The 21,175-nt window shown below is 41.8% G+C and overlaps 1 long non-coding RNA gene across 4 annotated transcripts in view; it reads right to left on the bottom strand.

Annotated features, from left to right (window-relative positions):
- The window catches only part of LOC143815684 (uncharacterized), a 358,696-nt gene that overhangs the window by 85,503 nt on the left and 252,018 nt on the right, over positions 1 to 21,175 (bottom strand). The gene's annotated exons all lie outside the window — the stretch shown is intronic.

The raw sequence follows: 21,175 nt of genomic DNA on the forward strand, positions 1-21,175 counted from the left end.
TCAGTCATCCTGGTCCCTTTGCAGAGAAACAGCCCCAAAGCATGATGTTGCCACCCCCATGCTTCACAGTAGGTATGGTGTTCTTTGGATGCAACTCAAGTTTTCTGGCTCCACCAAACACGATGATTTTTGTTTCTGCCAAACAGTTCTACTTTGGTTTCATCAGACCATATGACATTCTCCCAATACTCTTTCTGGATAATCCAAATGGTCTCTAGCAAACTTCAGAAGGGCCCGGACATGTACTGGCTTAAACAGGGGGACACGTCTGGCACCGCAGGATCTGAGTCCCTGGTGGCGTAGAGCATTACTGATGATAGCTTGTCTTATGGTGGTCCCAGATCTATGCAGGTCATTCACTAGGTTTTGGGATTTTGCTCACCGTTCTTGTGATCATTTTGACCCCACGGGGTGAGATCTTGTGTGGAGCCCCAGATCTAGGGAGATTATCAGTGGTCTTGTATGTCTTCCATTTTCCTATTATTGCTCCCACAGCTGATTTCACCACACCAAACTGCTTGCCTTTTGCAGACTCCGTCTTCCCAAGCCTGGTGCAGGGCTACAAATTTGTTTCTGGTGTCCTTTGACAGCTCTTTGGTCTTCACCATAGTGGAGTTTGGAGAGTGCCTGGTTGAGGTTGTGGACAGGTCTTTTATACTGATAAGTTCAAACAGGTGCCATTAATACAGGTAATGAGTGGAGCACAGAGGAGCCTCTTGAAGGAGTTACAGGTCTCTGAGAGCCAGAAATCTTGCATGTTTTTAGGTGACCAAATACTTATTTTCCACCATATTTTGCGAAATACATTTCGCCAAATCAGACAAGGTAATTTTCTGGATTTGTTTTCTCATTTTGACTCTCATAGTTGTGGTCTACCTATGATGTCAATTACAGGCCTCTCTCATCTTTTTAAGAACTTGCACAATTAGTTGCTGACTAAATACTTTTTTCCCCTCTGTATGGGGGCTGTGGTTGTGACCATACTATATATTTGGGGGTTGTTGTGGATATCATACCTTGTAGGCAGCTGTGGTGACCATCATACTGTGTAGGGGACAGTGTGAGGAGTTGTTACAATTTGAAGCGGGCAGCGTGGTGGGAAGCATGAGGACATAGTGTTAAAAGGGGCACAGAATGGATATGGAGATGGGACAACGTGAAACAGAGGCACAAAATGGAGATTGGTAAGCATGGTGGGGAGACAGTGTGGAGATATAGAAAGTGTAATAGAAAATTAGAGATGGGACAGCCATGGTTCATAAGGCAGATGGTGTCGCGGTTATAGCCGATAATGGTAGACAAACATTTTTCCGCCACCATTTCACCCAATTATTTCTGGCATTGGTTCCCTGATTTAAAACTTAAGTGAGTGAGTGGATCAACATTCTCAACCATTAGTGACCCGAATCATCAGTGAATATATAACATTTCATCCACCATGCCATAAATAATATCACTAAAGTTGGTAAAAAATTTGATTCCATAGGGGCACCTAGTGTTGGCAAATAAATGTTTTGATTGTGGTTAAAAAATTGTGATTTCATAAATCAAGGGATAGCATATGACACTTGAAAAATAATAACAAAAAGAATTAGGCACCAGTTGCTGGAATTAAGCAATGTTCTCTGGCTCAACCTCAATACACCTCCTTAGGAGCTCTGTAGGGTGTTGCACTCACATAGGTATCATCAAGGTATAACAGAAGAAAATGAAAGTATTGGAGCACTCACGCTGATCTGGGTGAGGTCAGTCAGGCTCGCTTATCTGCATAGCTCCCCTGCTACCTGCACTCCGCACTTCGATATGATTTGATGTCACGTTTCACCATGGAATAAAATTGCACATCAAGATGGATCTGGGTGAGTGTTCCAATTCTTTCAATTTCTTATGTTTTACATAGCATAATGAAACGTTTCAGATTAGTTGAATAAGGGCTGTAATTGTCTAGGTGATGTTGTATTGCAATTTTTGCTGAAGAGTGTGGAATCGAAGAATATAAAATGACCATGTCCAAGGAAACCAAACAAAAATCAGATTGCCAATGATACTGTTCAAAAGTTTTGAGTACCATAGAAACAACCTCTTTTTTTTTTACCATGTAATGTGGTACGGCCGCTTTGTGGATGATTTGTTGCTAGTTTGGGGGGAGATATTAAAACGGTGTCATAATTCTTAAAATCACATAAATTTCAATAATTATAATTTGCGATTCACATTTAACACACCTTTTAACCACATGAATTTTTTAGACATAAAACTATCAATCCTGCCTCACACACAGTGGATACCTCATTATACAGAAAAGACAACAAACACAGGGAACACAACATTATCTTCCAGTTCCCATCCACAATATACAATATAGGCTATCCCATATGCCGAATTTACACGAGCAAGACGTACTTGTTCAAATGACTAAACCTTCCAGTCCGACGGAATCATCATACAAAAAAGGCTTATGGACAGGGGATATAAGAGATTCAACATAAACAAAGCATTTAAGGACACCAAACAGAAAGCAAGAAGTAGTCTATTACACAGAAATAACAATAACATTGATTCTCATGACTCCACTACCCCCATGACATTATCTACTCCATAAAGCAGACAGTTCACCGACATTAGAAAAATCATCTTAAAATACCTGCCAAGAATAAACCAAGACAATACGCTACGCCAAGTTCTAAACAATGGCTGCAGATGTGTGGCTAGAAGAGGAATACCCACACACGCACATACGTGTGTACGTGTGTGTGTGTGTGTGTATATATATATATATATACACATACACACACACAGTATATTAAATAAGTCTCCTTTATTATGTATATTGTCATCCCTTAGTACACAATGCCCTCTCTTGGTCTATCCAGCACTGTCCCTTACATATCAGATTATATATCTTCGGCTCCGTCCAGGCTATCCATGCATGTGTTGTGACAGTCACACAGCAGCGACACATGCAGCTGCGGCGCCGGACACCTGATTATGAGAGCACTCGAGGTATCAGGGATCCCGCTACAGCTTCTTCGTTAAGAGCTACAGCTTGCCAAATAAGGAGGGAGACAAAGATATTCTCTCATGTCTAATTACACTGTGTTCCAAATTATTATGCAAATTGGATTTAAGTGTCGTAAAGATTTAATTGTTTTGTTTTTCAAATAAACTCGTGGATGGTATTGTGTCTCGGGGCTCAATGGATCACTGAAATCAATCTTAAACACGTGATAATTGGTTTTCCAGGTGATTCTAATTAAAGGAAAACTACTTAAAAATGATGTTCCACATTATTAAGCAGGTCACAGTTTTCAAGTAACATGGGAAAGAAAAAGGATCTCTCTGCTGCTGAAAAGCATCAAATAGTGCAATGCCTTGGTGAAGGGATGAAAACATTAGAAATTTTCCAAAAACATAAGTGTGATCATCATACTGTTAAGAGATTTGTGGCTGTATCTGAGCACAAATGTGTTTGTGCTGATAAAGGCATAATGAGGAAGATTTCTGCCAGGCAAGTTCATCGGATTAAGAGAGCAGCTGCTAAAAAGCCATTACAAAGCAGCAAACAGATATTTGAAGCTGCTGGTGCCTCTGGAGTCCCTCAAACCTCAAGGTGTAGGATCCTTCAAAGGCTTGCTGTGGTGCATAAACCTACTATTCGGCCACCCTTAAACAGTGTTCACAAGCAGAAATGGTTGTATTGGGCCCACACATACATGAAGACTAATTTCCAAACAGTCTTGTTTACTGATAAGTGTTGAGCAACCCTGGATGGTCCAGATGGATGGAGTAGTGGATGGTTGGTGTATGGCCACCATGTCCCAACAAGGCTGCTACGTCAGCGAGGAGGTGGAGGAGTCAAGTTTTGGGCCGGAATCATGGGAAACAGCTGGTAAGGCCCTTTAAGGTTCCTGAAGGTGTGAAAATGACCTCTGCAAAGTATATAGAGTTTCTGACTGACAACTTTCTTCTATGGTCTAAAAAGCAGAAACGTGCCTTCAGGAGCAAAATCATCTTCATGCTGACAATGCCCCATCTCATGCTGCAAAGAATACCTCTGAGTCATTGGCTGCTATGGGCATAAAAGGAGATAAACTCATGGTGTGGCCACCATCTTCCCCTGACCTCAACCCTATAGAGAACCTTTAGAGGATCATCAAGCAAAAAGATCTATGAGGGTGGGAGGCAGTTCACATCCAAACAGCAGCTCTGGGAAGCTATTCCAACTTCATGCAAAGAAATACAAGCAGAAACTCTCCAAAAACTCACAAGTTCAATGGATGCAAGAATTGTGAAGGTGACATCAAAGAAGGGTCCTATGTTAACATGTAACTTGGCCTGTTGGGATGTTTTGGCGTTAAATAGCTTTTTTGTTCAGTGAATGTGACCTCCTAATGCTGCAAATTCCACAAATGAGCATTTTCAGTTCTTTCAAACATATCAAATGTATAAAAATTCTACTGTGCATAATAATTTGGAACAGTGCATTTTGAGTTTGTATTCATTTTGGAGATTATACTGTTATCATTGGGAGGTTTCTTCAATAAAATTTGATGTATAATCTAACGGGTGATGACTTTTATTAGACTGACTGTCATTTGCACTGACCATTTAGGAAAATCTGATAAAAATGTAATTTGCATAATAATTTGGAACATAGTGTATATAGAGCCCTGTCTTTATTACATACCGTCCTTTCTTGTCAGATGTATAATGCAATGGCGGCTGATGGAGCATAGGAAAGCTGCTTTTCTAATGGAGGAGCTGATGGACTGGTTGTCTGGTCACCGTCTGCTCTATCAGCGGTCATTTTATATCTAACAAGAGAGAGGACTATGTAATAAAAAAGGATGCTGTGAATAACAAAAACAACAAGAATACACTATGTAAGAGACAGCACTGTACATAACAGCAGAGGAAGTTATGCAATAAGGGACAGCACCATATAAAACTAGAGAGGATGGGACGTAATAAGGGACGGTGTTATACATAATAAAAGAGGAATCTATGTAACAAAGGACTGTGTTATTATTAGCACAGTCCCTTAGTATATAGTGTACTCACTTATTATGTATAAGGCTAAATTCCTGTATCCGTGTGCAGTGTCGGTGTGCTGCCTGCTTTTACAGACACATTGAGCATGTCCTATTCTGATCCTCAAAATCGGATCAGAACAGAACATTCTCTGACCCTCACAGATCTCATTCTCAGATCCGTAATTTTCATGTATGTGTGAATGGACCTATAAAACTCTGAGTGTGTGCCATCCAATGAAAAAATCTGGAAACCCATGGACATATCAGACAAATGTGAGAATGTAGAATAAGGGATTTCGGAGATAAGATTATTACTCCAAGTCACACAGTACAGATACAGAACAATATCTACATCCAGGCACTTACAACTGACGTCTCACCTGATTAGAGCTGCTTTCTCGTGTTTCTTCTCTATCTGGTCAGACCTTCATGTCGACATCTCACATCTGTGATAGCCGATTGATATTCCTAACTTGGATTGAATCAGGTTCCTTGTGAGGCTATTTTCCCTACCCCTTACATTTCCCAGGACTTATGCACGTTATTGCCCTATTTAAATTAACCAGATGACAAAGTATGTGCGTCATTAGGGTGCACCTATAGACATTTTTGTGTTTTTTGGTTTGTTGGGATAGTCCATCTTGTCATCCACTGATTCTCATCTCATCTCATACGTTTTTGTTTATTACATTTTGGGTTTTAAAATATGAGTTTTTGTATTATATTGTGCCAATAAAATTTGCATATTTTTGATATGACTTTTTGTGCTGTCTAATATGGGGCCTTATGCTCTGGGAAATTTTGTAGGATTATAACAACAGAATATCAAACTTCTGTGAAATCAAACTGTCCACTTAAGAAGCATCACTGACAATCAATTGCACATGCTGTTGTGCAAATGGAATAGACAACAGATGGAAATTATTGGCAATTATCAAGACACACTCAATAAAGGAGTGGTTCTGCAGGTGGGGACTACAGACCACATCTCAGTACCAATTCTTTCTGGCTGATATTTTGGTCACTTTTGAATGTTGATTGTGCTTTCACACTCGTGATAGCATGAGACGGACTCTACAACCCACACAAGTGGCTCAGGTAGTGCAGCTCATCCAGGATGGCACATCAATGCGAGATGTGGCAAGAAGGTTTGCGGTGTCTGTCAGCGTAGTGTCCAGAGGCAGGAGGAGCTACCAGGAGACAGGCCAGTACACCAGGAGATGTGGAGGGGTCCGTAGGAGGGCAACAACCCAGCAGTAGGACCGCTACCGCAGCCTTTGTGCAGAGAGGAACAGGAGGAGCACTGCCAGAGCCCTGCAAAATGACCTCCAGCAAGCCACAAATGTGCATGTGTCTGCCCAAACGGTTAGAAACCGGACTCCATGAGGATGGTCTGAGTGCCCGACGTCCACAGATGGGGGTTGTGCTCACAGCCCAACACCGTGCAGGGTTCCTCCTAATGCAGGACAATGCCAGACCTCATGTGGCTGAAGTGTGTCAGCAGTTCCTGCAAAATGAAGACATTGAAGCTATGGACTGGCCCGCCTGTTCCCCAGACCTGAGTCCGATTGAACACATCTGGGACATCATGTCTCGCACCATCCACAGCATCACATTGCACCACAGACTGTCCAGGAGTTGTGGGATGCTTTAGTCCAGGTCTGGGAGGAGATCCCTTAGGAGACCATCTTCCTCCTCATCAAGAGCATGCCCATGCATTGTAGAGAGATCATACAGGTGCGTGGAGGCCACACACATTACTGAGCATCATTTCCTTGTCTTGAGGCATTTCCACTGAAGTTGGATCAGCCTGTAACTTCATTTTCCACTTTGATTTTGAGCATCATTCCAACTCCAGACTTCCATGGGATATTAGATGTGATTTATGTTGACCATTTTTAGGTTTTATTGTTCTCAACACATTCCACTATGTAATGAATAAAGATTTACAACTGGAAAATTTCATTCAGTGATATCTAGGATGTGGGATTTTAGTGTTCCCTTTATTTTTTTGAGCAGTGTAAAAAGTGTTAAGCAGCATTGGGCCCCCCATTAACTATAACCACTGACTCCCAACAATATAAACTACTCAGCTTTTGACTCTCCCCAATTAATTGTAAGCCCATGTGCAGACAGAAAGTATGCAAGGTTTTACAGTACAGGAAAAGTGAATAAGATCCCTGAAGTTTCGTGCACTAATGCTTATTTTTTCATTGCAGATTTGCAGCAGATTAAAATCTGCATAATGTCAATTCTTGAAGCGTATTTCACCCTTACTAATGGGGGAAAATACGTAAAGCATGGCAAAAATGTGGAAAAAAAATGTATTTTACGCAACTTTCTTCCTGCCAACACATTAGAAAATACAGCGGAATTTTCTCCTGCAAATCCTGAACTTGTAAATATAGCCTTAGTCCCTTCCTGTGCACCCCCCATTCATTAGAAGTCATTGATAGCATCGAAATGAATTTGAAAGTGGGAGAAGATGCTATCATGTATTGAGCATCCTCCGCCACCTCCTATTTCATTCCAAGTCCCTGACAACTTCTAAGGTCCTATGCACCTTATCGCCTCCTCTCTCAATCCCCAATAAATTTTAAGTCCCCGATAGCATCACAGTGAATTGTGAGATGGGGAGGACGCTATCAGGGGCTTAACACTCTCCTCCACCACCTAATTCATTTTACATCCATATCTAATGTCCTTCTCCCCTCCCCGTTTGTAAGTCCATTATAAGTCACTTCCTCCCATCTCAATCCCACACCCTTGATTGTCCTTCTCCCCCCGCATTTCATAATTTTCCTCTCCCCCATCTCCATCATTGCCTTTTCCACCACCATATCATTGCCCTCTCCACCACCCCCAACATTTCCCTCTCTACCACCCCCATCATTGCCCTCTCCACCACCCCCATCACTGCCCTCTCCGCCACCCCATCATTGCCCTTTCCACTACCTCCATCATTGCCCTCTCCACCACCTCCGTCATTACCGTCTCCACCAGCCCCTTCATTGTCCTCACCACAATTGCCCTATCCACCACCCCAATGTTCTCCCATCACCTCCCATTAACATTGTCCTCTTCACCATCTCCATCATTGCTTTCTCCCACACCACCCCCATCATTGCCCCTTCCACCACCTCTAACATTGCTTTCTCCCCCACCACCCTCATCATTGCCCTCTCCATCATTCCCATAATTGCCCTCCCCACCACCTACACACAAACCACTCACCTCTCTACACATTCCCCCGCAGCCGCCAGCACATATACATACACACACAGCACCACTCACCTCTCCATACACACCACTCACCTCTTCGCACGTTCCTCGCAGCCGCATCTTTGTCGCCGGCAGTTTTCTCTCTGAAACAGCCGTGCGCTGAATGCTGACGCAATCCAGCCACGCTGCTGTGTCAGACAGGGAGTGCTGGCAAGAAGCAGGATAGATCCCTGCAGCTCCGCTGCCATTTTCTCCTATAAGCAGCGGAGCACTTGAAGGCAATGTGGACAGGACCCCCCCAAGTCTTGGGGCCATACAAACAGGCCAGATTGCCCTCCATGTTAGACGCACTGCAGGAGCCCCCCTCTATCTCCGGGCCCTGGTGCAGCCGCACCAGCTGCACATGCGGTTTGTCCACCCCTGTTGACTATTGCATTGAGTGCCGTGCATGTAACCTTAAGTATATTGGTTGCACAACCAGAAAATTTAAAAAAAGGATTGCCGAACATATTTCAAACATCAAAAATAACAACAGCACAAATTCTGGAGCAGTAAAACACTCACCCTCATACAGGTGCTTCTCACACAATTGGAATATTATCAAAAAGTTAATATATTTCAGTTCTTCAATACAAAAAATGAATCTCATATATTATATAGAGTCATTACAGAATGATCTATTTTAAGTGTTTATTTCTGTTAATGTTGATGATTATGGCTTACAGCCAATGAAAACCCAAAAGTCATTATCTCAGTAAATTAGAATATTTTATAACATCAGCTTGAAAAATTATTTTACAATCCAAAATGTTGGCCTATTGAAATGTATGTTCACTAAATAAACTCAATACTTGGTTAACGCTTCTTTTGCATCAATTACTGAATCAATGCGGCATGGCATGGAGACGATCAGACTGTGGTACCGCTGAGGTGTTATGGAAGCCCAGGTTGCTTTGATAGCAGCCTGCAGCTCATCTGCATTATTGGGTCTGGTGTCTCATCTTCCTCTTGACATTACCCCATAGATTCTCTATGGGGGTATGGTCAGGAGAGTTTGCTGGCCAATCAAGCACAGTGATACTGTTTTTAAACTAGGTACTGGTACTTTTGGCAGTGTGGACAGGTGACAAGTCCTGCTGTAGAATTAAATTTCCATCTCCAAAAAGCTTGACGGCATAGCGAAGCATGAAGTGCTCTAAAATTTCCTGGTAGACAGCTGCGTTGACTTTGGTCTTGATAAAACACAGTGGACTTACACCAGCAGATGACATGGCTCTCCAAGCCATCACTGATTGTGGAAACGTCACTAGATCTGAAGCAGCTTGGATTGTGTGCCTCTCCACTCTTCCTCCAGACTCTGGGACCTCGATTTTCAAATTAAATGCAAAATTTACTTTCATCTGAAAACAATACCTTGGACCACTGAGCAACAGTCCAGTTCCTTTTCTCCTTGGCCCAGGTAAGACGTTTCTGGCGTTGTCTATTGGTCATGAGTGGCTTGACACAAGGGATGCGACATTTGTAGCCCATGTCCTGGATACGTCTGTGTGTGGTGGCTCTTGAAGCAATGACTCCAGAAGCAGTCAACTCCTTGTGGCTTACCCTCCTTGTGGAGTATGTCAATGACTGCCTTCTGGACATCTGTCAAGTCGGCACTCTTCCCCATGATTGTGGAGCCTACTGAAACAGACTAAGGGACCTTTTAACCTTGTTATATCATTTTGGTAGAAATGGCTCTGAAACCACACAGCTTTTGTCTGCATTAAGCAATCAAGCTTGGTCAACAGTGATTGGTTTCTTCCATGTATATAATAAGCTCTTTATTTTGTAATACTTCCTATGACTAAGGGCACCGTTTGTGTCTGCAACGCGTCATGTGTTAATTTTAATGGGGTCTTCTTTTTAAATGACATTTTTAATAAACTTTTAATCATCTGGACAACAATGCTGGACTTCACTCCTTTCCCCCTCCTATCCAATAGTAGACAATGTGGACGCTATATACCATAGGAGGCTTATTTAGGATCATAATATGGACAGATATTTTAATGCAGAGAACATTTTAATAACACTTTCATTTTTACGAGCACTGTCGGAATGTTTTGATGAAGACCTGAGAAGATGGAGGTCTGCAGAGAATTGCTGTGGATGTGAAAAGTCATAATGGCATCTAGACAAGATGGAGAGGAAAAGAAAGGAACAATTCCAGAGAAGATGTAATCTATAAAGTACCTGTGGTTCTTGTATGGTCCATAGTCTGATGGTGGCTGTTCATAACAACTCTCAGGATCTTACCATTGTTAAGGGTATACTGTGAGTTGTAGATTCATGCAGTACAATTATTTATTGGGCTGACTTGATATTACAATTGACCGTTGTACTAAACTTGGTTCTTGTATTCAAGTACTCTTTGTTCTGGTCATGTATTCATGTACTTATGGTGGTTCTGGTGACAGTGATGTACGGATGGAGGTTATCGTAATGTATTAATTTATTGATGGTGGTTCTGGTGATTTAGTATAGTACTGATTGTGGGTCTGTTGATCTATTCATGTACGGATGGTGGAGCTAGTGATGCTTTCATGTATTAATGATGTTTCTGGTGACATTCATGTACTGATGGCGGTTCTGGTGAAGTACTTATATACTGATGCTGTTTCTAGTGCCATATTGATGTACTATTCATGGCTTTGGTGCTCTAATTATGTACTGATGATGATTTTGGCTTTGTATTCCTGTACTGCTGATGGTTCTAGTGATGAATATATCACCAGAATCATAATCACTACATGAATACAGCACCAGGACAACCATCACTACATGAATATGTAACGAGAAGCAGAATACATTACCAAAACTACCATCAGTTTTGTGCAAGCTGTATTTGTCCCATGACATATTCCATCAGAAGTATCCCTTTATTTATAAAGGGGTCTGTTTATTTTCCCTTAGGGTATTTACCAAATGTTGGATACCTTAATTGAAACTAAACAGCCCCGATTATGGTTACGCTGTATTAGTTTCCATAACTATCCTTGGGTTGGTTTGGATTCTACATGTAAAATACAGGACGTCAGGGATGAATATAAATATTTTTTCCTTTGTATTGTGTAAATGGTCAGACAAAAATGATTGATTCTGTATCTAACTTTGAAATTGCACCCCATGTTAAGCAACATCTGTAAAGTACACCGCTTTTTTTTTTTTACTTTTGATGAAAAAAAATTGTGAAAAAGGTAACAATTAGTGATGAGCGAATATACTCGTTACTCGAGATTTCCCGAGGTGACCTCCGAGTATTTTTTAGTGCTCGGAGATTTAGTTTTTATTGCCGCAGCTGAATGATTTACATCTGTTAGCTAGCATAAGTACATGCGGGGGTTGCCTGGTTGCTAGGGAATCCCCACATGTAATCAAGCTGGCTAAGAGATGTAAATCATTCAGCTGCGGTGATGAAAACTAAATCTCCGAGCACTAAAAAATACTCGGAGGTCACCCAAGCGTGCTTGGGAAATCTCGAGTAACGAGTATATTCGCTCATCACTAGTAACAATTCTAGTGGAAGTGGTCATCAGAGTTGTAAGTGGAGAGATACGTGTGTAAGGTAGAGAGAGTTCAGCAAAGAAATAGTGGTGTGATTTTTTTCTATAGAAAGAACTGTGAAGCAAAGATGCCCAAGCATCAATGGTTCCTTGTTTTTTCAGTCCCCCACATTAAGCGCTATGCCAAGATACGGTTTGAGCCTCAACATCTCTAGTGGAGGTCTATACTAAAAATTAAATTATCTCTATTAGGGGTGGGCAGACCTGGGGATGTTCAGGTTAGGCCGAAATTGATAAAGAAGTTTGGTTCGGGTACCAGAACTGTACCCGAACTCGAACCCCATTCAAATGGGGCGGTTCCCACGCTGTCATACGTGTGACAGAGTGGGAAAAAGCAACTCTGACGGGCGGTAATCTGTGTGGTTGTGGTTTCCATGCTGTCACACATATGACAGCGTGTGTGTCAGCTGCTGTGACCAGCGGTGAAAAGGTTACCGACGTTCAGGCTGATGACCACTACTCATCAGTTTACGCCTGGTTGCGCTGATAGCAGTGAGAATAGGCCACACTAATGTGAGTATTCACCAGCTTGCGCCTGTACATAGTAATAAAGATATCAGTGTGATATATAGTTAGTCCAGCGTGTGTATAGTTTTCTGTAGTTGTATTTCTTGAATAAATAAATAATAATAAAATTGCGTAGAGTCCCCATTATTTTTACTGTTCAGCTTAGGAAAAACAGACTGGTGTTGTTATTCTGGGAAGGGGCCAATATCCATGAATCTCCCCAGGCTATTAATATCAGCTAAAAGCTGTCTACATAGCCTTTACTGGTTATTAAAAATTGTGACCCCCCAAAAAATTATGTGGGGTTCCTCATATATTTAATATCTAGCAAAGGCTAAACAGACAGCTGTGGGCTGATATTATTCGGCTGGGAAGGGGCCAAACTAACAACATCAGCCCTCAGCCGCCCCAGAAATGGCGCATTTGTTAGATGTGCCAATATTGGTGCTTAGCCTTGGCTTTTTCCACTTGCGCTGGTGCTTCGGCAAGTGGGTAATGGTTTTGGGGTTGTTGTCAGCTGTTTTATGTCTGCTGACATCAAGCACAGGCATTAGTAATGGGGAGGCATCTATAAGACACCCTCATCACTAACCTTACAAGTTTATGTAAAAAAACACACACAGAGCAACGACATCACCAACCCTGCTACATCTGGTTGCATTGCTGAGCGGTGACAAATGTTACCGCTCAGCCCAGCAACCAGCTCACACTGAGCTGAGGACGCGCCTGCGTGTGACATCATTATGGTTATCGCTGGTCACACGCAACTGCATTCTCACGCTCAGCATCATCTAGCTGTCTTGCTGAGCGGTAACATTACTGATGTTACCACTCAGCAATGCAACAAGATGTAGCAGGTTTGGGAGATCGTCATGGGACATCAGCATTATAGATTATCGGTGGACAGGTGAGTATAAATTAAATTTTTTATTTTTAAGTTAAAAAATGGGTAAAAGAGGGGATTTGATGGGGAGGGTTTTGTTCAATTAAAAGACTTTTCTTTGTGTGCGTCTTTATTCATTTTAATTCTGGGGGTTAGTAATGGGGGTGTCTGATAGACTCTTCTCCATTACTGACCCATGGGCTCTATGTCAGCGGACATAAAACAGCTGACATCAACCCCCAAACTATTACTCCACTTGCCACCAGGCAAGTGGGAAGAGCAGGGCAAAGTGCCAGAATCTAATGGATGCACCTTTTCTGGGACGTCTGCGGGCTGTTCGTTTTAGGCTGGGAAGAGCCAATATCCATGTCCCCTTCCAGTCTGATAAGACCAGCCCCCAGTTGTCTGCTTTAGCTTGGTTGGCTTTCAAAAACGGTGGGGACCCCAAGTCTTTTTTTAAATAACTAAATAAAAAAATGCGTGGGGAGCCGCATATTTTTGGGAATAGTGAATTAGAAAAGCTATAATACATTTCTAATTGGCAGTATTTGCTAATATAATTATTATTACACCTACTGCATATTTGGAAAAGATCATGGAGATGGGAATACCTTTTTAAGTGTTGAGCCTTAAGCTCAGGGGTGTTTCCGAGTCTGTGCAGGAGGGGCTCTTTGACGCCAGCACCTATTTGAGCTGGGTGTGTCCCAGAGGATGCACATTCAGCTGTAACGTATTGTGGGGCAGAGACCTGTCGATTTCCTCTACTGCATTAGACATCACTGGCCAAACAAAGGCCGGCAGCTGACCTTGCTATACCCGTCACGAGCGGTGAGTGGCAGTGACGTCATGTGCTACTTGTGGTGCACACGCCGAAGTCAGCTGCAGGTTTTTGTGCAGCCTATGGAAGAGAATGCAGGGGAAAGTAAGAAGAATTGGTTATTTTTTAATTTCTTGAAGAAGAATGGCCGAATGGGGTTCATTATATAGTGTAAGGACTACAGAATAGGGAACACTATTATTGTGAGGGACCCAGGATGGACGACAGTATAACAGAAAGAGCCCAATATGAGGAACATTATACCAGGAAGGGGCCTAGGATTGGGCACATTATAACAGGAGGAGGTCAAGAATGGGAGACAGACCAGGAAGGGGCTCAGGATGGGGTATATTATAGCAAGAAAGGCCCAGAATGGGGGACATTATAAGAGGAATGGGCCCCAGATGGTGAACATTAATACAGGAAAGACTCAGGATGGGGGATAATAAAACTAAGCAAAAAGATCCATAGCTCTGGAACCGTATATCCGATTTGGAAAAACAATGGAACGGTCAGTGGAACAGCAAGAATAAAAAGAGCAAAAACTGGCTACTTTTTATATGGCGATAGATCCTTTTAAATGTTACAGGCCCATAGTCTGTACTTGGATTACAACCTAGTATGGCTTGTTGTTCGGCATTGTCATGACAATAGTCTTTGAATCCAAACCAACATTTACGGTATATAAATGTGAATACAACTATACACAAAAATTCCAATATTCATGGCAGTTAGGGGTGGACAATGATACAGATTGTGATATGGATTAAAGTAATTTTTCCATGAAAACAACAAACCAACAAACAGAAGAAACAGTTTCATTGCAATCTCAGACTCTGGGTCTTTAATTTCCAGAACACGAAACTAAGCAAAGTAGTAGAATATATAAAAAGATGTTAGTATATATTTCATAAAATTTGTCATGGTAACACAATTAGTCACCACTGTCGAACCAAACATTAAACCCTTTACACATAATAAAAAACACTATACTTCCGTAATAAAACTAACGATTGGATTTCATTATGCAGTCCTGGAAGAATGACCAATTTTTTCAAGACAATTATTGAAATTACACATGTTTTGTTATTCACATGTTTATTTCCTTTGTCTGTATTGGAACAACAAAACAGAAAAAAACAGAAAAAAAAATGGCTGGAGAAAATTGTTGACACCCGATTGATTGCCCGCCCTTGGAATAAATAACTGCAATCAATGGCTTCCTATAACTATCAACAAACTTCTTAAACCTCTGATCTGGAATTTTAGACCACCCTTCTTTTGCCAACTGCTCCAGGTCTCTCATATTTGAAGGGTGCTGTAAAAGGAACAGGGTTCCCCCCCCAAATTACTAAGTTTATAGTTATCAAAGGAGCAACTCTCCCTACACCTCTATTGAGGTCTGATATCAACTATTAACGCCAAAATTGACTACTAATAATTAATATCCACTTAATACCACAATGTTATCTTTACCTTATACTATATACTAACTGAGAAAAAACAGTGTAACAATAAAGGGTATTTATTACACACACACACGTCTACAGTCTATAACATACATATTTATTTATACCCAAGCTGGCGACTATAAATATATATATATATATATACATATATATATATATATATATATATATATATATATATATATATATATATATACACACATATATATATATATATACAATTATACGGATATCACAACTCTGATATAGTAATATCACTACAGTATACAGTGATATGCCAACAGTATCACACAGTAATGACCCACAATAACCAGTGATATCACAACAATATCAAACAATATAAAAAAACACAACTAACTGCATGATTACCCAAATCACACATACAATATCAGCCCTCCCACCTATGGCTAGCTAACCCTAATAGTACTGGGCCTATTAAGAAAAGGTGATACAGAGTATACTTAAGCCATGTGGGTCCATCATCATTCCAGGCAATGCAGGCACCGCAAAAGAGAGCGAGAACCACCTGGACTTGTCCCTTATATGTGACCAACTAAAAGAGGTGTGTCCAGCCCCAGGTGTGGGGGATAAGGTCACGGGCTATTGTCCACTAAGATACATCCCCTCAGTCCTAAATGAAACTTGTTTTTCTAGCTCATGGCAGCTTTGTTTTACAGCAGGCTGGAAGGGGGGGGGCTTTGCTCCATGTGGTATACATGTGGGGGATATACGCAAATCATGCACTAAACACATCTCTATGTAAAGATGTACATTTTGGGTGCACTTCCCTTCTACATTCCCCCTGTTGTCGAGAACACGACAATGAAATTTGAGGGACATTTTGTGCTGGGATTTATTTGTCTACTCAACCCCATTTATAACTAGTGACAGTTCAGGATGGAATGAAGCATAATTCTGCACTTAGGAACCTAGATCTCATCCACATGGCCATCAGCTCTTCCCTGCCATTCACCGTAACCCACATCTCTATCCAAAGAGTATACCTTCTTCTTCTTTCTTGGAGTCTTATTGCAGTCTTCAGTCTCTGTTCTGGTCTTTAGTTGTCAATCTTCAGGTATCAGCCCATCCCAAAGCCATCTTTCTCCAGTTGTGACTGGTCAGACTCTGGAAAGGCTTCACCCTCACAGTCCATAGTCAGTCAACATCATCCTGTGTGCACCCGTCACCTTGCCAGACTTCACGTTACTCTCCTATAGCTTGATTCAGCAGGATTTTGAGTATGTCTGGTATGATGAGACTGCTTGATATCACAGGTTTTTTTCTTTTTTTTTCTCTGGGCCTCGCGGACTCAGGCACTGGAAACGACTCATCAGACATGCATCAGACATGACTTCCATCAGGCACTTCTCCTGTAATATTGATTGAAGATCATTGATGAGGTTCCTCCATAGATAGATACGCAGATCTTTACTAGGCAGGTCAGAATTTCTGGAGTAGGGAGTGATGTCACAGTACCTAAGTAGACTGCTGGCAGTCCATGTACAGGTAGTCCTGCTCTTCCACCTAAAGTGTCTATATGCACACATATGGAATTTACTACACAGTAGACAACAATGAATAAAACATCATTATTATATACAATATATATTGGATTCGGGGTAAAGGACTGGATTTTTCTTATGTCCTTAACCCCCTTCACCGGCTGAGTTAATGGTGCTCAGCCTGACTTCCGTGCAGTTGGGAGTCCAGTCTTTTGGTCCTTCTGCAGGTCATAAACAGTCCAATATATATAAAATAATGACTGGGAGGAAAATGACAGGACGAAGTGGCGTTGGGTTTTATTACAGTCTCCTCATAGTTACATAGTTACATAGTTATTGAGGTTGAAGGAAGACTTTAAGTCCATCTAGTTCAACCCATAGCCTAACCTAACATGCCCTAACATGTTGATCCAGAGGAAGGCAAAAAAAACCCATGTAGCAAAGAGTAACTCCACCATGGGGAAAAAAATTCCTTCCCGACTCCACATACGGCAATCAGACTAGTTCCCTGGATCAACGCCTTATCAAGGAATCTAGTGTATATACCCTGTAATATTATACTTTTCCAGAAAGGTATCCAGTCCCCTCTTAAATTTAATTAATGAATCACTCATTACAACATCATACGGCAGAGAGTTCCATAGTCTTACTGCTCTTACAGTAAAGAATCCGCGTCTGTTATTATGCTTAAACCTTCTTTCCTCCAGACGTAGAGGATGCCCCCTTGTCCCTGTCTCAGGTCTATGATTAAAAAGATCATCAGAAAGGTCTTTGTACTGTCCCCTCATATATTTATACATTAAAATAAGATCACCCCTTAGTCTTCGTTTTTCCAAACTAAATAGCCCCAAGTATAATAACCTATCTTGGTATTGCAGACCCCCCAGTCCTCTAATAACCTTGGTCGCTCTTCTCTGCACCCCCTCCAGTTCAGCTATGTCTTTCTTATACACCGGAGACCAGAACTGTGCACAGTATTCTAAGTGTGGTCGAACTAGTGATTTGTATAGAGGTAAAATTATGTTCTCCTCATGAGCATCTATGCCTCTTTTAATACATCCCATTATTTTATTTGCCTTTGTAGCAGCTGCCTGACACTGGCCACTGAATAGGAGTCTGTCATCCACCCATACACCCAGGTCTTTTTCATTGATGGTTTTGCCCAGAGTTTTAGAATTAAGCACATAGTTATACATCTTATTACTTCTACCCAAGTGCATGACCTTACATTTATCCCCATTAAAGCTCATTTGCCATTTATCAGCCCAAGCTTCTAGTTTACATAAATCATCCTGTAATATAAAATTGTCCTCCCCTGTATTGATTACCCTACAGAGTTTAGTGTCATCTGCAAATATTGAAATTCTACTCTGAATGCCCCCTACAAGGTCATTAATAAATATGTTAAAAAGAAGAGGGCCCAATACTGACCCCTGTGGTACCCCACTGCTAACCGCGACCCAGTCCGAGTGTGCTCCATTAATAACCACCATTTGTCTCCTATCCCTGAGCCAGCTCTCAACCCACTTACACATATTTTCCCCTATCCCCATTACTCTCATTTTATGTAACAACCTTTTGTGTGGCACCGTATCAAAAGCTTTGGAAAAGTCCATATACACTACGTCCACTGGGTTCCCTTGGTCCAGTCCGGAACTTACCTCTTCATAGAAGCTGATCAAATTAGTCTGACATGAGCGGTCCCTAGTAAACCCGTGCTGATACTGGGTCATGAGGTTATTCCTCTTCAGATACTCCAGTATAGTATCCCTTAGAATGCCCTCCAGGATTTTACCCACAGTAGAGGTTAAACTTACTGGCCTATAATTACCGAGTTCAGATTTTGCCCCTTTTTTGAATATTGGCACTACATTTGCTATACGCCAGTCCTGTGGTACAGACCCTGTTATTATGGACTCTTTAAAGATTAAAGGGAACCTGTCACCACGTTTTTGGAAGATGGGATAAAAATAGCGTTAAATAGGGGCAGAGGTGGGCGTTACATTAGTGTGTGTGTTATGCGTTTATTACCCACCTAAGTTGCCGAAATAACTTTGCAAAGTCTCCGTTTTCGCCTGTCAATCAGGCTGGTCAGGTCACATGGGCGTGGTGTCTTCACCCAGATTTGGCGTAGTTTTCCGTTGGTGGCGTAGTGGTGTGCGCATGCCCAAAGTCCGGAATCCTCTTCCAGGGGATTTAAAATAGCGCGGTGTTCGTTATTGCATTGGTGATCGGTGGGCGCGGCCATCTTCCTTTGGCCGCGCGTGCGCAGAAGCGGCGCTCTGCTGGCCGCGGCTTCAGGAAAATGGCCGCGGGATGCCGCGCGTGCGCAGATGGATATCGCGGCGGCCATTTTCCTGAAGCCGCGGCCAGCAGAGCGCCGCTTCTGCGCACGCGCGGCCAAAGGAAGATGGCCGCGCCCACCGATCACCAATGCAATAACGAACACCGCGCTATTTTAAATCCCCTGGAAGAGGATTCCGGACTTTGGGCATGCGCACACCACTACGCCACCAACGGAAAACTACGCCAAATCTGGGGGAAGACAACGCCCATGCGACCTGACCAGCCTGATTGACAGGCGAAAACGGAGACTTTGCAAAGTTATTTCGGCAACTTAGGTGGGTAATAAACGCATAACACACACACTAATGTAACGCCCACCTCTGCCCCTATTTAACGCTATTTTTATCCCATCTTCCAAAAACGTGGTGACAGGTTCCCTTTAAAAATAATGGTCTATCAATGACTGTACTTAGTTCCTGCAGTACTCGGGGGTGTATCCCATCCGGGCCCGGAGATTTGTCAATTTTAGTGATTTTTAGACGCCGCTGTACTTCCTGCTGGGTTAAGCAGGTGACATTTAATGGGGAATTTTTATCACTAGTCATTTTGTCTGCCATGGGATTTTCTTTTGTAAATACTGATGAAAAAAAGTCATTTAGCATATTGGCTTTTTCCTCATCCTCATCCACCATTTCACCCAGACTATTTTTAAGGGGGCAAACACTGTCATTTTTTAGTTTCTTACTATTTATATAGTTAAAGAATATTTTGGGATTATTTTTACTCTCTCTGGCAATGAGTCTCTCTGTCTCAATCTTTGCTGCCTTGATTTGCTTTTTACAGAATTTATTTAATTTTCTGTATTTATTTAATGACTCATCACTACCTACTTCCTTTAATTCTCTAAATGCTTTCTTTTTGTCCCTTATTGCGCCCCTAACAGCTCTATTTAGCCATATTGGTTTCCTCCTATTTCTAGTATGTTTATTTCCCATACGGTATATACTGTTGCACAGGTCCTATCCAGGATGCTAATAAACGTCTCCCATTTTCTTTGTGTACTTTTATGTCTCAGGATATCATCCCAGTTAATTGCACCAAGATCCTCTCTCATCCGTTGGAAATTTGCCCTCCTGAAATTTAGTGTCCGTGTAACCCCCCTACTACCCATCTTATTAAAGGTTACATGAAAACTTATTATTTTGTGATCACTATTCCCCAAGTGACCCCCAACCCTTATATTTAATATGCGGTCTGGCCTGTTGGTTAATATTAGGTCTAGCAGTGCCCCCCTCCTTGTTGGGTCCTGAACCAGTTGTGAAAGGTAATTGTCTCTCATAGTTGTCAAAAACCGATTACCTTTGCTGGAACTGCAGGTTTCTGTTCCCCAATCTATTTCAGGGTAGTTGAAGTCCCCCATAATAATGACTTCTCCTTGAGTCGCAGCTTCATCTATTTGCTTTACGAGGATATTCTCCATTGCTTCCATTATTTTTGGAGATTAATAACAAACCCCTATCAGTAATTTATTATTTTTTCCCCCTCCCCTTATCTCCACCCACAGGGACTCTACATTTTCATTAAATTCACCTATATTATCACGCAGGATGGGTTTTAAGGAAGATTTTACATATAGACACACCCCTCCCCCTCGCTTATCTGTACGGTCATTTCTGAACAGGCTATAGCCCTGCAAGTTAACAGCCCAGTCATGGCTCTCATCCAGCCACGTCTCAGATATCCCCACCACATCATAATTATGCTCCAACAACATTAGTTCTAATTCATCCATTTTGTTGGCGAGGCTTCTGGCATTAGTATACATGCACTTGATGTTACTCTCTGTACCTCTAT

Source organism: Ranitomeya variabilis, chromosome 3 (assembly GCF_051348905.1).
Source record: "Ranitomeya variabilis isolate aRanVar5 chromosome 3, aRanVar5.hap1, whole genome shotgun sequence".
Taxonomy (NCBI): domain Eukaryota; kingdom Metazoa; phylum Chordata; class Amphibia; order Anura; family Dendrobatidae; genus Ranitomeya; species Ranitomeya variabilis.